General features: G+C 34.5%; 1 protein-coding gene across 1 annotated transcript in view; it reads left to right on the top strand.

Moving 5' to 3' along the window:
* The first annotated feature begins 12,243 nt into the window (after positions 1-12,243).
* Positions 12,244-15,172, top strand: part of LOC138705237 (secretin receptor-like) — a 669,872-nt gene continuing 666,943 nt past the window's right edge. Inside the window, exon 1 of the mRNA XM_069834055.1 lies at positions 12,244-12,493. The gene's annotated coding sequence lies outside the window, so the exon portion shown is untranslated. The remainder of the gene's footprint in view (positions 12,494-15,172) is intronic.

Raw genomic sequence — 15,172 nt, forward strand, 5'->3', positions numbered from 1 at the left:
TAAAGATCTATGATAAAAGATAGGATTTGGGGTATATTACACTACATAAAATCATTTACAAAATATTTTACCAAAGATAAAAGATAGGATTTGGGGTATATTACACTACATAAAATCTTTTATAAAATATTTTATCAAAGATAACCTAGAACTAGGAACAAACGCTCACCTAACACTTGTTCCACAACACTTAACACGTGTTCCGAAGATTTGTTGATACTAATATTTACGTGTTAAGTTTATAGCACCATGAATGTTTGTTTAGCTGCAATTATTCTAATTACTACATAACCATTTTACTGAAAAAGAAACAGAAAAAGAAACTCCTGGGGGTTAAACCGTGGACTGCAAAACGTGAGAGGTATCCATTAGAACTTATTGAAAGAGCTGCAATAGCTATAATGCGAGGACTTGTAAAGTTATACAAACTATTATAAAATATTATTATTAGGGTATATAATATTAATATTATACAGGCACATCATTTTATTTTTATTTGCATTTTTATTGTACCTGCATTTCTGAATGTACTTCACTCTCACCCCTTCACTAATGTCCTTGCTCCCGTCAGACACACAAACTTACGGCCGCTGTTGCATTCGAAGTCTTCAAGCACTGAAGTAAACACTGCAGTATATAGTGTGTTTCATAAATATGATTGCGTTTTCTATAGAAGAAAGAACCTATATTAATAATATCGTACTAAAAAATTATATTCAAGAAACGATAAATTCAATTTCAGAGAATATGCTTCAAAATGTTTTTAATAATATGCGTACTGAATTGAAGCCTGCATTGTAATGAACGGCAACCATTTTCAGCAACTTGTTTAAAAATTCAGATTAGCTTATTTTGAATTGAGGTGGCTAGAAGCAAAGGAATGCTAGTGACATTTGTAATAACATGAGTTAAGTGCATCCAGTGTAAGCTAAAGTATCTAAAATTTTAGTGGCAAAGGGATATTTTAATCGCATCCCACATTAAAATTTAAATAAAAAATTTCACCGATTTTACGAAAGCTTAAATATTTAAAGCCCATTTTCTCAAAAGTAACTTAAGTGCACTTACAGCCCTTTACTTATGACCCCCTCAATTTAAGTGCACTCTCTATATTGTATGATAACATCAATAATTAATATGCTAAATAAAGTAGACATTACATAACGAACATAGCCGCCTGAAAAGTTGAGTTTTTGAAAAGAAAATGTTACTACTCTACTGTATTTTGATAAATTCCTTAAAAGTGATGATCAAACTGAAAATCGTAATATCGTATTTCCCTACAACATAAATGGATACACTACTTTTCTCTCCTCCTATAGCTAGTAAAATGATTTGTTTACATATTGCACTAGTAACATCAAACTCCTGTAATGGAAGGGGGAAACAGTGTTTCCGAGTATAACCAGGTTAATGTTAAAAATGTTGGTAAAAATAAAGTAATGTCCCTGTATTATAGAAATTATTTATTTACAGCATTTAATTTCCTTCACACTCCGATATTAGAATTTTTATGGTAGCAACAGTTCAGTTAAATTTGCGTTCCGCCATATTTGTTTCAAGGCATAGAAATCTTTTATCAAAGATAAGATGCACTTATATTTTATCAAAAAACCTTTATAAAAGAAAACCCATTACACTCTCATATATTTTAATATATATTTTATAAAAGATATTTGTTAATTGTTAAAAGACTTGCTACGAGAGCCAGCCTACAACCTGGTCAGGATCCTATAACAACCCCAAAAAAACTGTTTGATTTGGCACAAAAACATTTCTAACGTGTATTTTATATTTTGTCCCCTGAATAAGCACAAAAATCACACTGAAATTTTGTAGGTCCGATATCACAATCTAAAACCAATAACTGGTACATTAAAGTTACATTCTTTCATTCCGTTGTCAAAAACTGAAGCTTTAGTAAAACGATTTTCTTTCGAGAAAGAAGGTAAGCAAGTGAAAATTTAGTGTAGTATGAATGAAAACAGACGTTTAAAATGTAAAATGTACAAATATTTGAAGATATAATAAGTGAATACAAGTGTAAGTTAGCAGTGTTTCCTCGAGTGACTTGGTACGTAGTGGCTGTCATAACAAGTTATCTTGAACCTTACATCCCCTAAGTCTGTCTTTGGAACTGCTCGGTACGGCGTGTACTCATCAACGTAACGGCATGGCAAGGATGCCCCTCCCTCGGGTAACGTGACTCTTTTCAAAAAACGTTGGTTCTTTTACCTTACGGCTCTCTACTGTAAAAGAACTTGGTTCAATACAGACATCATCTTCTCTCGATACTCCGGTTTTGAGAGGAGAACATAGTTTCGTAGCAAGCTTTAATTAACCTGTAATAAGTAAGTATTTAAATATAATCGTGTGTACACTCCTCTCTCATCCGGGCTGGGGACCGGCAATGGAGGAGTTACTACAGCTACTTCTATATATTATATAGGCCTGCATGACTTACACCTTCAGCTAATAAGTACATATTCTTATAACAATATTTTACAGGCTTATTATTTGAATTTACATTAATTTACAATTATACACAATCCATATCCCTATCATTGCTGCTATCATCGCTTGTTCCAAAATTAATTATTTCGCCAATGGCACCATCCATTCGGAATTATCTTCTTAATCGTAGGTACTACTTTCTGAACAAGATAGAATTCTTCGATTGTATCCCGAATAACATGTTGATCGAAGTCGTCCACTTCAACTTTACACAAGTCTAATTCTGGAATGAAATAATATGTTTAGTAGAACTATAAGAAAATAATAACTTGCAACAGTAATTCATTATGTCGCTCTCAATACACACACTATTGTACATAACTATTATAGCAATAATTTCTAAACATTACATACCTATTCTTTCCCGGAGTAGTGTGAGGTTCATTCGGTTGTAATTCAATATTATTTTTAATTCTCTTCACGGAACTAATACTTTTGCCAGAGTATCTAGCCGCTTTCTCATATTCCTTAGCAAGAGGTTCCAGCAAATATTTGTTTAATTTTTCCTCCTCGCAACGCTTGATTTTATTATATTTGCAATAATTTCTCTTTCTCGGCTATGGATAACAGCGTTACTTTTTCTCCGCGGTGGTGTGATTTCACCGTAATTACTACCCTGTGGTTGCTGCTCCATGGTAACACTACTGGTACGCAGTGAAGGAAATAGTACGGTACTATGTTTCTTGACAAGAGATTATGCTGCGGAGAATGCGCAAACAACTCAGTTGGCTCCACCCGCGTTAAGCGCTTCCTTCCCTCAGCCCCTCTGGCCCCGCTCAGAAGTTTCAAGATAACTTGCAATAACAGTATAATTTTGCAACGTTCACTGGGATATCCAGCGCCGATAAATCTCCCAGCGCGCGGTCAACCCTTCCCGTCCACTGCTGCTGTACCAGTCTGCTACACATTGCTTTGTAATTAATTAAATTTCCATTAAACTCTTAGAGATCCCATTGTGATTTTTTTCCTGGAATTATTGGGAATACTTTAGTGCATTTAGTACGCATTTCTTTCAATTTTTAATACGGCTATTTCACATTGATATCTAACTTTTAAAAATCGTATCATAAAAAATAATTGTAAAAATTGTATTAAAATCAGTTAGTAAATATTTAACAAAACATAGTATTTCGAGCTTTTAAATGCATTTTTTTAAGTTTAACGTCAATATTCTCAGAAATATGACGCTTGAAATGTTTCATTGTGCGAATTTTTAACGAATTTTAACATACAATATTTAAAAAAGAACACGTGGACTTAGGTGGAAATAAAAATACACTTGTTAGTTTATTAGGCCCATAGAAAGTAAAAGCAATCAGAAATATGAAGGAAATAATTTGTACAATTTTGTGCGATTTGACGTGAAATGACTCTAATTCACTATAAACTTGCACTAACATTAAGTCCATTTTCTTCCATTGTAGTCTCACAATTATCACCCGGTCATCTACATAACATGTTAACGTCATGAAGCCCAGTTCACACACATATGTAGTTGAAAATGGCAATAACATATTAACTACCATCTCGGAGATGAGGTATTGACAGCCAAAATGTTTCCAAAGGCACTTCGAGAACTTTTAATTTCAATATTCTGTCTGCTTTTAAGTGTGCTAGTTCCTCTTGTACGGGTATATTATTCTGAAGATGTTTTGAATTCACAATGAATGGATCACGAGCCCAGCCAAAATCTTTAACACTCTCTCCGAAATAATTCTTGAATTTCTGCTGCAAGATTATTAAATGTTCTTTAATTAAATCCATCAACACTTTCTTACCGTCAGCAAGGCGCCATACAGTTGGGAACATCTCAAACGATCCATTTTCAGGCAGTAACAACGTTTCAGCTAGTAGGCCTATGTGTGTGTGTTTTTTTTTTTTTTTTTGCCTTTACGATAAGTTCGACTACCTTATAGCTAGCTTCCTGTACTATTTGTGAAACTTGTAACGACATCGTCATGAGCGTCACTTGTTTTTTTTTTATTTTGTTCCAACAACCGACGGTAATACTATACATCTTTGTTTGACAGAAAGGAATGTTTTGTTAACAAGTGTCGTTTCAATTTACAGGGAACCATAGCATTACTGAGATTTTTCACCACACACAACACACTTGGGGATTGGGCATGTTTTGTCAACACACCATTTTAATTTCAATTAATTTTCGCGTCACACCTTTCATCTTGTGAAGGCACACCGGTTGCGGAACAGTATTATACAGGGACATCATTTTATTTTTACTTGCATTTTTATTGTACCTGCATTTCTGAATGTACTTCACTCTCACCCCTTCACTAATGTCCTTGCTCCCGTCAGACACACAAACTTACGGCCGCTGTTACATTCGAAGTCTTCAACCAGTGAAGTAAACACTGCAGTGTATAGTGTGTTTCATAAATATGATTCCGTTTTCCATAGAAGAAAGAACCTATATTAATAATATCGTACTAAAAAATTATATTCAAGAAACGATAAATTTAATTTCAGAGAATATGCTTCAAAATGTTTTTAATAATATTCGTACTGAATTGAAGCCTGCATTGTAATGAACGGCAACCATTTTCAGCAACTTGTTTAAAAATCCAGATTAGCTTTTTTTGAATTGAGGTGGCTAGAAGCAAAGGAATGCTAGTGACATTTGTAATAACATGAGTTAAGTGCATCCAGTGTAAGCAAAAGTATCTAAAATTTTAGTGACAAAGGGATATTTTAATCGCATCATACATTAAAATTTAAATAAAAAATTTCATCGATTTTACGAAAGCTTAAATATTTAAACCCCATTTTCTCAAAAGTAACTTAAGTGCACTTATAGCCCTTTACTTATGACCCCCTCAATTTAAATGCACTCTCTATATTGTATGATAACATCAATAATTAATAGGCCTATGCTAAATTAAGTAGACATTACATAACGAACATAGCCACCTGAAATGTTGAATTTAAAAAAAAAAATGTTACTACTCTACTGTATTTTAATAAATTCCTTAAAAGTAATGATCAAACTGAAAATCGTAATATCGTATTTCCCTACAACATAAACGGATACACTACTTTTCTCTCCTCCTATAGCTAGTAAAATGATTTGTTTACATATTGCACTAGTAACATCAAGCTCCTGTAATGGAAGGGGGAAACAGTGTTTCCGAGTATAGCCAGGTTAATGTTAAAAATGTTGGTAAAAATAAAGTGATGTCCCTGTACTATACTATACTATATTCCACCTAAAGTCTGTGTGATGTATCTTGTCTCACTGTGAAAAGAGAGAGAAAGGAGATATGTCTTACTTCGTCTGTGTTGTTTTGGCAATGGGGAAGTGGAGCGATGCCGTCCATCCATCCAGTGGCGGAAGGGGCTAGTTGATGCATTCTGTAGCGCAAAATAAAATAAAATATCTCTCTTCGTACTGTGTAGTTCCGTCACTGAGCTTGTCTTTCAAGAAACTGAGTTCCGGTAGCCTGTACAATAACAAGGTTTTGAAAGGAATCCTGAAAATTTACAACCCTCCTATAATCTCCACCCTCATTTGAAGGGACTTGGTTTTATTGCTACCGAGACAAGATAAATGTTACCAGATTTAGTGGCACATTGAAACTAAATGCATGTATGAACTATAGTATACTATACTCCAGGTTCCAGGAGGGTGAAGAAAATTTCTGTACTAAAAGATTGAAGAAACTTCCTTGGTGTTCAGAATGAAGAAACTTCCTTTGTGTTCAAAATATATACAATATATAGCATACAGTAATATTTTATAACACACTTAAAATCTTATTGAAACAAATTTATTTATTTTAAAAAAGGCAAAATAAACTACTGTACAGCTTATATCCATCTTAATTATAGTACGTTCCCAATGGCATACTGAAATTGCTGGGGTTCAAATGAACTCAACATAGGCCTATATCTAGTAGACACCAGAATAGTATACAAGGAGAAAATATTGAACGGCCTAGCATTCTTTCGCTAATTTAATGTAATGGTTATGTTTGTTGTTTTGATTCAAGTTAGAACTAATCCTAGTTATTTGTGATCAAGAAAACCACTAAAAATCACCAGATTTCTCATACTCATGATTTAACCGTCACTGAGCCAACTCACTCGAGCAAAGAAATTATATATTTTTTTAATTTTTCTTTAATCTATAAGGAATTGGACTGAAAGCTTTCGTCAGAAACATACAGTAGGTATGACATAATGCACAGCTTTAAAGAAAAAGGAAGTAGATATTAAAAGAAGTGAATACTGCAAAGACGAGAAGTAAAAGGAATAAAGAAAGGAGAGATGGAAAGAAAAGAAAAAAAGGAAGAATGTAAAAAAGAAAATGAAATGCAGAAAAAACCGCACAATGTCAAGTGAAGTAAGATAGGAAGAAAGAGGAAAATATGAAAAAAATTAGTGAATTAATTAATTAATTAAATCACTAATTTATGAAAGGAAAAGAGAACAAGGAACAATAGGTGAATAGTGATAAAACGGAAGTTAAGAACATAATGAAATAAAGAATGATGGAATAGAAGAAAAACCAATAATTAAGAGCATCACATAATAGACTAGCTATTGGGAGGTCAATATTTATGTTCCTTTGTCATTTACGAGCCAAACTGTGTAATGACAGAGGGGAAGCGACTGTTGGTAACACTGCAACACCCCTGGCCCATGCAACAAGTAGGGCAGTCCGAACCCAATCAACTGAAATTGGAAACAGTAAATCATTATTAGTGATATGCAATTATTCCACACTTTATTTTATATTGCGCTGTTTACGCTATAGTTCGACACTGTTTTATAATTAATTTGTGTGCATGAAAGCGTCTAAATCTGATACGAAAACCCATTTTAAACCTGTGTTGACACAAGAGATGATAATGAAATACATAGCCTAGCTCATAATTTCACACATTCAAGTTTTATAACAAAAGTCTCAAAGTCACAGAGTTCGCCTTCATTTTACTTCTGCTGCTGCTGCTACTACCACTATTACTAGCCTACTGCTATTATTATTATTATTATTATTATTATTATTATTATTATTATTATTATTATTATTATTAATTGTACAGGGACATCATTTCATTTTTACTAACATTTCTAATATTAACCTGGCTATACCTTTGGATGAACGGTTGAGAACCGGAAACACCGTTTGCTACCCCTTTCCACGACTGGAGTTCGATGACGTAAAATACAAACAAATCACTTTACTAGGTATAGGAGGGAAGGAAAGTAGTTCATCCATTTACGTAAACTAGGAAATATCGCGATTTTCAGTTTGATAATTTTCATTACATGTTTTTGTAATCAAAATACAATACTGTTTTAACAATGAGTGTTTTTACGCACGAACTGAGCTGTCCATGTGGACGTATTCATTATGCAGTGTATATTATACTGTCTACAGCACATTAGCGTACAATATAGAGAATGAAGTTAAATTGAAAAATAATCATAATATGGATATTTAAACACATTTTTGAAAATGGTGGTCGTTCATTTCGATAAAGACTTCAGTTCTTTTGTGCATATTATCGCACTGTAGACTATTGTATCTAATTCCTATTACCAGTTTCGTCCTTCGTACTAGTAACCCAGGTTGAAATAATTCTGTACCTACTCCATAAAAGAGTACTTTACGTACTGTAAATTCAATCTTCACTTCTGCTCAATCCGAAAAGATAAAATTAGCCTACTCAGACATGATGTCTACTCTCCGTCCACTTGATTTGTCGCAGGGTCGTAGAAAGGGGAGAAATCACGTGACAATTAATTACTTAACGAGGCCCTTTTATTTAAGTTATTTTAAACAGTTGTATAATATTACGTAGACGTCCAATTCCTAACAAAAATTAATGTTTTCAGAAAAGGGCTAAGACGCCCAGCCACTAGCCTTTACAGAGGGGCGAGTAGAAGAGGGTGGGGAAACCGGGATGCGACGTAGGCAAACGGACGACAGTACCTGTGCGAAAATATGATTCAGTATTGAAAGCTCTTTCGTCTCTGGAAAACGCGAACATATTTCTGAAACGTACTATACTCACTAACTCAGTACTGCTTACTATAACCGCATACGCGGCCTTGGTTCTGTGTGGAGAACGGTTGGAAGTTTACTAGTAGAGGGGGTAGGAGTGAAGTACATTGAAAATTCAGATACAATAAAAATTGAAGTAAAAATAAAATGATGTCCCTGTATATTGTTCCTGTATTTCTGCAATTTTTATATTTGATATTGTTCTTATACTGGTTGAGTGGAAGAGAAAGCTTTATGGCCTAAAATGTGCCAGTAGAAATAAATCAACTATATAAAATTAATAAATGAGTCATTAGACTTCGACTTGTTCCTGAAGTTAAACGACGTCATTTTGCTTCTTTGGAAGAGCTTTCTGTCACTGTTACCCGAACCATTCAACAGATGAAAAAAAAAGTGGTGCCTGGGATGGAATATTAAAGCTTTCCAGACGTTGGGATTCAGTCGTTGAGAAGCAGGGAGACTATATTGAAGAACTGTAAAGAGATACTGTAAAAAATGAACGTCGTAAGTAAAAAAAAAAATTGTGTGCATTACTTATGAAATGACCCTCGTATAAGAAATAATTAAACTTCACTAGACATTTTGTTCAGTAGACCTATATGTACTGTCTATATAATTTTGGCAGTTTTTATCGTTTAAATAGGACAAGGCCAAAAGAGTATCGTACGACATAAAAACAGAGTTTTGACGCATCAGCTGAGCAAAAATGTAGAAGCGACAGGAAAGAAAGACCAGGAAAATAAGGTCGGTGAGATCGGTAAACAGAGAAAACGTGGGGTCTCGACAAGGAGAGGAAGTAATGAGGATGGGAGCTAACGTTCAACTAGCGGTGTTGTGATGAGAAGTAATCAGGGTCAAAAAAATTATAGTCTAAGAAACTGGTGTTTACGGAAGGAGAGTATAAAGGGAAAGACAAAAAACAATGAAGCAGGAGACAAGGGCACAAACGGTAACAGTGAGGAGGAATAATTAGTAGGTGAAGAATGGTGATTATGGTGAGAAAAGAATAGTGAAATGGTGTAATAATGAGGCAGAATATTAAGTGTAAAGTGAAAATAGGGTAAGAGATATAATATGGAAAGTGACAGAATAAGGAAAATCAAAATGCGTTATAATAATTTATTTATTTAACCTGGCAGAGCTAAGGCCAGTAGGCCTTCTCTTCCGCCCAGCCAGACTCTAATTCTAATTGAATACAATTGGTTACATAGTTATTATATTAATATCTAGACCATAAAACAACATGAAAGCAAATAATGAAAGTTGGATAAGTAATGTTAGTGTGACAATAATAAACATTGGTAAGAAATAGTGATAATAATAATAATAATAATAATAATAATAATAATAATAATAATAATAATAATAATAATCTATATACTAATAATAAATCTGTAGCCAAAATTTTTCTGGTAACTTTCGATTTTCCAAAAATAATTGGTGTTAACATGTATAATTAATCATCCTGAAACCGAAAATCGCTTTTTTGGAATTTTGGTTTGTATGTCTGCCTGTCTGTCTGGATGTTTGTTACCTTTTCACGCGATAATGGCTGAACCGATTTATATGAAAATTGGAATATAAATTAAGTTCGTTGTAACTTATATTTTAGGCTATATGGCATTCGAAATACTTTATTTAAAAGGGGAGTTATAAGGAGGTCTGAATTAAATAAATAGAAATATCTCGCTTATTGTTGATTTTTGTGAAAAATTTTGCATAACAAAAGTTTCTTTAAAAATGTTTTCCGGTACGTTTCATTCCAAGGAAAATTTTGATGGGACCAAATTGCACCAAAAACGGATGTTCTCTGAACCAAATGATCATATTTTAATTATTTGCATGTACGGTAATAACAATTAAGAAATATGTTAAAGGATTTATCATTGCACTAAATGAGTGGTCTCTGAACCAAAATGATCGCATTTTAATTATTTAAATACAATTTAAATTAAGTAACATATTAAACGATTTATCCTTCTATCGAACACGAATGTTCCCTGGATCAGATTTCCTATTTTAATTATGTAATTACTTTATATTTATTTCTAACGGGTGCAGCGGAGCGCACGGATACAGCTAGTAGTAATAATAATGAGATAATTTAAATATTTATTCTGTGATATATATAAACATTAAACATTGAGAAACCTGAAACAGCTATTATTGTTAACAAGAATTGTTAGAAAAATATTTCGTTAGTCTATTCTTAAATTGGTTTGATGTCTGACAAGTCAAGGGTAAGGGACAAAAGTAGTGTAGAGAAAATATAACTTCGTCAAAATGTTCAGAAGATAACCAGTGCATGAACATAGGTAAAGTTTCATGTTGAGGGTATCTGGAAAGGGAATGGAGATGGTGCTGAGTTAATAAATAAAATAGGCTAGTTTGAACGTATAAATAGGACAGAGAAGAATGGCTGAACTGTTTTGGTAGGTTACGGACATAAAAACAGAAAAAGCACACGTCTATGTTCAGATTTATAGTATATATTGTAATTGGAAGGCTCTGGGTAGCACGTATACAGAAATGTGGCGGCGGACCATAGTCAGTAAGCTTGATTTTGAAATATATCATATCGTATCGTATCATATCATATCATATCATATCATATCATATCATATCATATCATATCATATCATATCATATTGTTTACATCCTGTATATCCCATTGTCAGTATTTATCAGTCCTGATTAAATAAAACTTGGCACAATATATTCCTTTTTCCCTATTCTACATTTATAATATTTCTAAAGAACTGATTCTAATTAAAATTAATTAATTTCTCCAAATGTTCACACCTGTGGAGTAACGGTTAGCACGTCTCGCCGCGAAACCAGGTTCCCCCGGTTCGATTCCCGATTGGGGCAAGTTACCTGGTTGAGGTTTTTTCCGGGGTTTTCCCTCAACCCAATATGAGCAAATGCTAGGTAACTATCGGTGCTGGACCCCGGACTTATCTCACCTGCATTATCACCTTGATCTCATTCAGACGCTAAATAACCTAGGATGCTGATAAAGCGTCGTAAAATAACCTACTAAAATAAAAAAAAAATTTCTCCAAGTTTTGATGAAAATTTTCCAATCATCATGCATCCCCTAAGAGTTTTCATAAATCTATGAACATTTAAATGATCGTTGTAATATTTATAATAATTACATGAACAATATGAACTGAAGTATTTTCCTTATTTCTTAATTTTTTTCTTTTTTTTATGAAATGCATGAGTATTTAAACATTTTGATGACCCATATTATTTTTATTAATAAGTAACAAATGCTACAGCAATGATTTTATTATATGTTAAGATGTGAAAGACACATAAGCGTCCAAAGTTGCATTGGAACAACTCGAAAACATTTTGAATTAACAAATGTAAAGTTTAAAGTTTCGGCAAACAAGCGGCAAAAATGAATATAAAAGGACAGGTGAAACGACACGGGTGCTTGTTGAAGGATACACAGTATCTCGGACATTATGAGAGATAGGACTTTCACTACAAGAAAGATATACCAGTAAGTGCATTATACAGAGTGTTTCCAAGGTGGTGTTACAAACTTTCAGGGATGATTGCGTAGGGCACATGTATCAATTTGAAATGAAGAACCCTGATCCGGAAATGACCAAGTCGAAAGTTACATGCAAAAATAGTTCTGTGGAAATTAAATAATTTTATTCCTCTCTACACCTTATTTATGTGTATTTATCTGTACGTCTTACACATACTGTATTCATCTGACGTTGTTTACGTTGTCTACTTACAGTATTCCATTCAGTGCGCTGTCTGAGGGATGGGGACAGGAAACTACACTAAAGCAATGCAGATAGCGTAATGTGTAACGGACATGGTCGGTCCTGATATGCACGTCTGTAGACAGCAGTGTATGTGTACAAGTTGCAGTGTCCAGTCGATCAGTCCTAGTGGAATGGAGGAGTACACGAGAGCGGAGTAAGTAGACCTGATTTTCGAATACGGATGAGCCAATGGGAGCAGTAGACAAGGTCACAGATTGTATCGGCAAGTACCCACGTAGGAGACATCCGGGCCATGTCATTTTTCCACGACTGTTCCATAAGTTAAGGGAAGAAGGGCACGTGGTGCCAAATTACAATTCCATTTCCAAACAACTATTTTTGCTTATAACTTTCGACTCAGTCATTTCCGGACCATGGTTCCTTATCTCAAACTGATACATGTGCCCTTCCCCATCATGCCTGAAAATTTGTAACACCACCTCGGAAACAACTGTATAAAATATTTCAAAATGTCATTTTTACCCGTATAGGTGTACCTCTCTCCTCAAGTATATTGTTGTAATTAATTTTGCAAAACTTACCATACAGGTATCGTTGCAGCTGATATGGTCCCGTTAATTTCTTACTAAAACTTTTATATTCCATGTAGTAGTAGCAGTAACAGTAGCAGTAGCAGTAGCAGCAGTACTTTTATTTTGCCTGGCAGAGTTAAGGCCATGAGGCCTTCTCTTCCACTCAACCAGGTTTCAATAATAAACATGAAATACAAAATTAGATTACAAAGCAACTCAAAAGAAGATACCTTAGAAATTACATAAAATATACTAGAAAATTACAATAGTCAAGATCAATTACATAATATAAAATTACAAATAGTCAAGATCGGTTACATACTACAGATTTACTCGTAAATACTGAATTCGAATAAAATTTACATCGTTGTGTACGTGTAGGTAGACATACAGTATGCTATAACCACTTTTTAGTTAACAGGGATGCTCAAAAGGTGTAGCCTATGTCAGCAAAATCTCGAAATTGGCTTTCTGCAGCGTCGCAGAAATGTCTCTTTGTATTCTAATAATAATTTTAATAATTTTTATTTATTTAATCTGACAGGATTAAGGCCATAAGGCCTTCTATTCCATCCTACCATATAGCACGTAATACATATTACGTATTCTGTATAGAGATAAGTAATCTAGGATAGAACAAGATTAGAATATTTGTGATAATGATAGTAATAACCATAGGGGCTGGATAATTGTAAGACAAATATGTTACAAGACACTGCAATCCAACGGATGCAGAAGTGTCGTCTGTCACTCAAGTGAACTAAATCATTTGTACCGGCCCCAACGAGAGATAGGATACCCTTTTCTACCTCATTTTCCATTTGAAAAAAGAGAAGATATAACGCTCCAAGCATAATCATATTTATAAGTCATGACTGAGGAATGGAAAAATGTCCAATTGGAATATCTGCGTAATCCAAAACTGATTTCTCCCTCATTAAAATCGAAGTTAGGAGCAATAAAATTCCTTTTGTATGTCACATTCACATGGGAAACATTTGAACCGCTGCGAGCGTGTAGCTGACGAGTGATCATATAAGCAGAGCTGATCACTGACGTCTGATTGACAGCTTCGTCACATCATCAATCATATTGCAGGCTGTGGCAGGTGCCCATCATACCCAAAACGTTGAATACAGCTCTTTGTGAGCAAAGGCGGTCAGTGATGACGTTAACTAGGCTTCCATTGCCGATGACATCATGAGAGCCCTACCACCACGACATGGAGGCCTACAGGTTGTTAAAAAAGCATTCAATATTTTGAGGGGTAGAGGATTCATCAAAATAAGAAAAAAATATATACAGAGCGTTCGCCTACGGGTGGGGCCAGGAAAGCGGCATGTATTGATGCGCCGCTTTGTGCGCGCAGTTGTTGAGACACGCTCAACTTACTTACTTACTTACAAATGGCTTTTAAGGAACCCGAAGGTTCATTGCCGCCCTCACATAAGCCCGCCATCGGTCCCTATCCTGTGCAAGATTAATCCAGTCTCTATCATCATATCCCACCTCCCTTAAATCCATTTTAATATTATCCTCCCATCTACGTCTCGGCCTCCCTAAAGGTCTTTTTCCCTCCTGTCTCCCAACTAACACTCTATATGCATTTCTCGATTCGCCCATACGTGCTACATGCCCTGCCTATCTCAAACGTCTGGATTTAATGTTCCTAATTATGTCAGGTGAAGAATACAATGCGTGTAGTTCTGCGTTGTGTAACTTTCTCCATTCTCCTGTAACTTCATCCCGCTTAGCCCCAAATATTTTCCTAAGCACCTTATTCTCAAACACCCTTAACCTATGTTCCTCTCTCAGAGTGAGAGTCCAAGTTTCACAACCATAAAGAACAACCGGTAATATAACTGTTTTATAAATTCTAACTTTCAGATTTTTTGACAGCAGACTAGATGATAAAAGCTTCTCAACCGAATAATAACAGGCATTTCCCATATTTATTCTGTGTTTAATTTCCTCCCGAGTGTCATTTATATTTGTTTCAGTTGCTCCAAGATATTTGAATTTTTCCACACCTTCGAAGGGTAAATCTCCAATTTTTTTATTTCCATTTCGTACAATATTCTGGTCACGAGACATAATCATGTACTTTGTCTTTTCGGGATTTACTTCCAAACCGATCGCTTTACTTGCTTCAAGTAAAATTTCCGTGTTTTCCCTAATCGTTTGTGGTTTTTCTCCTAACATATTCACGTCATCCGCATAGACAAGAAGCTGATGTAACCCGTTCAATTCCAAACCCTGCCTGTTACCCTGAACTGTCGTAATGGCATATTCTAAAGCGA

The sequence above is a fragment of the Periplaneta americana genome, chromosome 8 (assembly GCF_040183065.1).
Source record: "Periplaneta americana isolate PAMFEO1 chromosome 8, P.americana_PAMFEO1_priV1, whole genome shotgun sequence".
Lineage (NCBI taxonomy): Eukaryota > Metazoa > Arthropoda > Insecta > Blattodea > Blattidae > Periplaneta > Periplaneta americana.